Genomic DNA, 6,788 nt, shown 5'->3' on the forward strand with positions numbered 1-6,788 from the left:
AACGGAATTACGAATCCGAGATGAACCGTAATGGACAAAGTTTTATCCTCTGTTAAACAAGCTACAATCGTAATGAATTGTAAGAAATGTTTAAAGAAAAGAAAAGTAAAAGAGCTAAATGTATCAGCGAACAACCACCGCACCGTAATGGAGCACCGGTTGAAGCACTCACTGTTGAAAAGTGGAAAGACTCGTAATTTAACTGTGTGACAACTTTGGACATTAAATTATGATTCCGAATTAAATATGTCATGCCTCCATTGACTATTTCCCTGCCGCTACATATACCTCACAAACCAGCAGCCTCTCGGTACAAGTTTCACTATCCTCCTAAAGTGCACCAGCCCTAGAGCCCGCGGCAACACCCATTACAACTGTCGACAAAGTTCTTTATTTCCCGATTCGCTGTCGTTGCTGATGGAATTGGAAGCGAAACGAAGCAGCAAGATGTGTGGAATGACTTTAACCCACGCACAAAAAAGTTAAGTATTCTCCGCAAAAGTTATTTTTCTCCTCTTCTGCATTAAACCACCACCAACGAACAGTGCTGTTTGAGGGATATATCGTACTCGGAAGTTAGCAGCTTTAGACAAGTAACATGATATTGAATAACAACATAGTCCAAAAAAAGTAGAATTCATTGCACCTGTTTAGTCTTGCTGCTGTATTCTAATGGAACTGTGATTTTTGTTTAGCTGAATATAGCATTCTGCAGTGAAAACTATCATTGAGCTAAGTACTTATGAATACACATTATTAAACTTGGCAATACAGGTAAATTGTACATTTCACATTACAACAGTGAATGCACTGTTAAGAGTAATTGCATAAACATATCTTTCAACTGCAAACAAACTATAAGAATTCGAAATCGTTCATTTATTCAGATCATTGTTTTAATCGTTTACAACTAGAGGTACCGTTAAGTTTTTTCATCGTGATAGGAGGATTGTAAGAAGGTCATAAAATAAACATCTCATCAGCTACCCCCATTCAACAGTCAAATGCTACTTAAATATATCCATTTAAAAACTATCTTCATAAATTTATTTTTTTGCATTATTCCAATTCTTCTGCGCTGTACTTTCGCTGTATATTACGGCATCGAACCATGAAGCACGATACAACTTTACGTTGGAATCCCCTTATGTTGCAAAGTTAGTGGAAGCGCTCTACTCGAAGAACAACCCAACCAAACTGAACCCCTAGCAAAGGAAGCTGTAGCTTGTCTAACTTTGCCAAAGCCCTCAACACGATTCGGACCCAACGTCTGTGCGTTAGTCTCGGGACGAAAGTTAAACCAAAAACCGTACCACCAACGTTCCCCTCAACCTAGGGCCGGCCACGGTAGTAGTAAGCCTTTTTTCATTCTATTTGAATTATGGTTTAAAGTTTTTCCTTCCTCATTCCACAACACGATGTGGGCGGTCGAAGAGACGCGGCAATTAACATGCAAGCCGCTGCGGAAAACTGACCGGCAAGAAGTTCCTTGTCGACTGAGAACTATACATCCCTAACCTTCATCTGCTTCTGCCGTAAACCATCCTGTTAGTTAAGTACACGTGATAGCCGCTAGCGCTTTGTACCCCATGGGTGGAAAAAGGAAAAGCTTTTCCTTTATTTCTGCAGCAAAAGGTGATCTACAGGTTGCTTGGTCTAACTGGCATGCTAGACCACGGTCACCCCCGGGCTGACAGGATACACATTTTACCGTTCCTTCACAAAAGCTCTCTCAAGGAAAGGAAAGTAGCAACGTGTTGCCTTATCCGGTTATTCTTTATGTTTCTGTAGTTTTTAAACTGCATATCGCGCATAACCTTCTATCGCAATGCCTTCCCCATCCATTTAATGCAGAAGGCACGATAGCGAATCTAGCTGTTCCATTGCTCGTCACCGAACTGTCCAATCTATTCAGCCGGGTGAAAACGATGCACTCTAATGCCCAACCCTTGAAGACTATCCCAGTAGCACACTGCAACGTAATGTTCGAGCACTCTTTCTGCACCTATCCGAAAGGTAAAGGAGAATAGTGCAACGTGACACGCTACCGTCGTTGGCTGGATTGTAGGTTATGTTGGTTACCGATTCAACCCTGCCGAAGGCAATGCAGACAATCCATCCACGCAAAGTATAACCAGTGCTCAAGTGCATGATACAGGTACGGGCAACTCGAGGAAACAGCTACGAGTGGGACGGTGGGCAACATTATCCTGGTTGAGATCCAAGCAGAATAATGCTGACACGTGAAGAAAGCATAACTACGTGGGGCTCTGTCTACCCGTTCTTTCAGCACTCACCGATGGGTAACCGACCGTTGCAACCAACTATTCGACTGCGAATAACATTTCGCAGTAAATCCTACCATTGGAATTATAGCACCCCCTGGTGAATGCTTTCTAAGAATCAATCGTAGCTGGTTCAACTATTCAGCGACGACGTTAATTGAAATATCGTTTTACCACCTGCGAGTGGAATGGCTTTTCAACGCCATGTCAGCACTTACATCCTAGCGAAATGGGAAGTCATTAACTCGACTCCACTTACCGATCAACCCATCGGTCGATTTTGACAAGGAGCGTTAAATTTTTATGACACGTGCTAATTTTCTCACCAACCAAGCCCATTTCCTGACAACCTCCTGAAACCTCCTTAGTGATCGTTTTCAGAGCAACAAATTCATGCAGCACAGAGCGAACAACGGTTCTAAACTGTCAGCCAGAATAACGAAGGAAGCTGGTCGGTGTGTTGAACTTCTTTGGCCGGTGAGTGACATTTTCTCCAAAAACCACATTTTCCACTTCCACAAAATGGTTCCAGTAGAAGCACCACGAAGCAACTGGATACATTCCTCCCGGGCGGGATGAACGCTGAAGAGGTTAGCATACCGTACTGTCAAGCATACGCCGGCTTCAAAGCACACTGTGTCCTTCGGCAAACGAACCCAATCTACCATGCCACGTAACACACGCACTTTGCTTACACTCATCCGACAACGGAACTCCGCCTCTCCTAACAATTGGGATGGGAAAGCTGTGCAAATTCCAACCGGGAAAGTCTCCTTTCTGGTCGCCCGAGTTATGCCCAAGGAAAGGGTATATGTTCCTTTGACTTCATACATTGCATCTTGGCGTGAGCGTGACGTAATGAAGCGCATCAAATTGACGCCTGACGGGACCACCGGTATGAGAATTTTTTTTTTGCATGAGACGGGAAAAATTCCAAATTGAAAAAATGTTTCACAAAGTGTGTATTATTTGTTTATTTATTTGTTTATTCCATGATAGACACAAAGTATGTATTTATTCATATTTTTTTTATTTCGTGCGATTTTCCTTCCAGCACATGATGTTATAGACATAACTGATACTGATAACCATTAAATTATGTGTACCTAACGATGGTAGTCAATGTGATTGAAAGGGCATTAATACGCATCAATTAACCTAAGAGACTTAAATTTTGCATCGATTCATAATTTGAAAATTCCCAATATTGGAACATTACGTACATCGCCTGACTGATTTTCCTCATACTTTTAAATATTAAATTTCGTATAACGGTTACGGCAATAGCATTTATTTAATTTAAACAGATTGAATGGTATTCGTAAAAAGAAAACCAATCAATAAAGACTTTGAGCAATATTTAGAAACTTTAGAACTTTACATTTAACAATCTTTAACTAAGCACTACAACTTTAAGAATTGTACGACAGTGCCTAGGATGTGGGTCGAAAATTAACTTGGTCAGGATACTCAATAGCGAATGAGCTATTTGAGGTATTTGTAATCCCAACTGTACGTAATTTGCACGTGAAATATAGAATTATAATTTATTTATTCCAAAACTTCACACTACATCTAAAGCAACCTAAATCTAACCTTACCTAATTAATACCGAATCAACAATAATAACGCTGGATTATAAACTGTGTCGCACGAAAGCAGTCGAGAAAAGAGATCGAGCACCGCAGTCGCATCGACCTCGAGGTCTGTGTGTGATGGCAGTGTTGCCATCACTGTCGCTATAATATTTTATAAACACTTAATACTATAAATCGATGCAATACATAATTATATATCATTCATGTCCACATTGATTCAACATAAATTCCAGTAATAAAAATACAATCATTTCAACACTATAACCATACCTCTTTAAACGTTGACGCTATATAGAAAGTATCCCTTATGTTCTTCGCATATTCTCTCCTCCTTTAACGGTCAGCTGTCTCGAAGAGTCTTCGAAGGATTTACACCATCATGATTAATGAGTTCTACTGCCTTCATTGGTGCCTATACGGACAACAGCACCACCGTAATTCCTCGAGCGACCACCGTAGCATATCGTGCCTATCGAATAACGCATCGCTACGTTCAATCACGTAAAATTCAGCGCTCTGATTTATGTGTACTTTATCAAATGAAACTTGTGCTGTGCTTACACGAAGCAATGTTTTTCCACACCATCCCGTTACTCAACCACCGCCCTCCGGTGGCGTTCTATTCCTTCAATATCTCGCCACCGCTCTTCGGAAGATGAAGGGCGTACAAAAAGATGAAGTTTTTAAAGAAATTTCCAATGTAACGAAAAACCCTCCTACCACGTGCAACAAGGGTTTCAACATGTTCAGGTCTACCACAACGAACGGCTTTGACTGTCCTTCACATTTGACAAATGGCCTATCTTTAGCACGATGTATTTTACCATCAGCTTCACGCAAAAAAGCAAACCCCGTGTAGTACAGTCCAAATGATGTGGCCAGTATTCACGCTACGGAAGCAAAAATGCTCTCAAGCAATTAAATAAATTGCGTCGAAAGCAGAGAGCTCTTCTGGCCAGCTGATGTCAGACGAAATATCTTCCAACTCTAGGACGAAGGTGGCAATCCCTTTTCGAAAAGTTCAAATGGTAAATGCTTCGAGATACCTTCATGCCTTACTCCTTCTTTTTATTTATTTCAAAACGCCCCCTTTTACAAGATTTGGGTCGTCTAGGTGCTCCATTACTTACAATTGCACTGCGAAGTGATCAATGCAAAAAGCAACGACATCTTTAACATATTTAATATCGTAAAAATTCCTGCCCGCCCTTTAAGACATGACTAGGCATCAGGTTACATGATCTGACAATCGGGAATAAATTTTCATTCATTCTTAAAGTGTCCATCGGAGAATATAGTTAGAAATGCTTGCTTTATTAAAATACGTCCCTGTTCCGTGCGAATAGTTCAACTTTCCTATTCAGGAATGCAAGCGAGAAAATCCTACATTCTCTTGCGTCGCTCACTTTTCCCTTGCATGTTCAGGAAACGGATCCCGATCCTCATAACAACACCTAGCACGAGTTTTACATATGTATGCCTTCCATCATCTTATGTTACTGAAAAGACGAATGAGCCCTTTTTTACTTTCCCTTGAAGGCAAATTTTCCTGACAGAGTCCTTGCTATCGAACCGTCCAACGAATAAGCTGCAAGCGAACAGCACCACTGGCTGCAACTATCTTTGATTTTTCATCCTTGACATGGGAATGCCACAACCAAGAATTTTCTGTTACTTCAACTTGAAGGACTAACAGACTTCCGAATAAAAAGGTTGCATACACAATTTCATATAGATAAAGAATTGCGTTTGGATACTTGTATCATGTAATCGTACTACATTTTCCCTTCAATAGTGTCAAAGATATGTTTTAACGAATTCGAGACATCCGTAACATACAGAACATTATATGCAAAAACGATATGCTTATATGCTAGAACTCAATAATTTGTTCTTAATGTTCACAATACAATCACGGTCATGTTATGTATGTAGTTTTACGATCATGTATACCATTCCCTATAATGTGCTTCTAAATAACACTAGACGCCTACGCCCTGTAGGGGAAAGATTCTAAGAAATCTCTTTAATTTATTTATCATCTGCACAAAATAAATGCGCAATTGCTTGCTCGACAGCCATTTTAAGCTGCCTTCCTATAAATTTATACACAAGAGAAGGCAAAACTAACAGCATCAGATAAAAAACAAACACAATCTTCAGCAAAGAGTATTGTGACCCACTATCATGCATTTGCAAGGCGGCGATGAAACCTGCGAAACAGGTTTTCAAAAATATCTACCAACATAGAAAGCGTCGTCTTTCATAAAGACGATTTCAGCTTTTTCCTCTTGGTTTATACGAAAGCCAATCATGTGTCGCTGCGCCGTGAACAACGCGTAGTGCGCGGAAAAGGAGACACGAAATGGAGCGAGGAAAATTTGCATTTGCATCATTTCCATTTCACCGTGCATCTATGCTCTTCGGCATCCTTCGCCTTCTCACAAAACTTGCAGGAATGTTGATGTATGAGGTTCATTTTAACTATCTTACCACAATCAGTCTTCCCTGTCCCTTTAGCCGTTATCATTTTCCCACTCGAGGTCCTTGTTAGTACACTTTCTACACAGTCTTCACCCGAAAGGCGACGGGATAGATGCAAGCGGACACGATAGATGCTTTTGCATTTGATCATTGCGCGCCTGCTTATCTTGCTGACGGATCTATTTTTCTTCCTCCTTCCTTCGCTCCTACTGCTTTGTAGATTCTTTTCGTTCGTTTGCATGTTTGAGCTACCGGGTTCTATATATTTTTGTTTGTTTTTACTCGCTTCCATTCGGTACCTTCACTTACGATTCGAGCAACCTTCTTTTGGCACACTTGGTATACCTTATCGTTCACTTAACGGAAAATTTCCCATTAGCATCGCATGCGTGTAGCTGTTCCGCCATTTTCCATGAATTAT

The sequence above is a fragment of the Anopheles marshallii genome, chromosome 2 (genome assembly GCF_943734725.1).
Source record: "Anopheles marshallii chromosome 2, idAnoMarsDA_429_01, whole genome shotgun sequence".
Classification (NCBI taxonomy): Eukaryota; Metazoa; Arthropoda; class Insecta; order Diptera; family Culicidae; genus Anopheles; species Anopheles marshallii.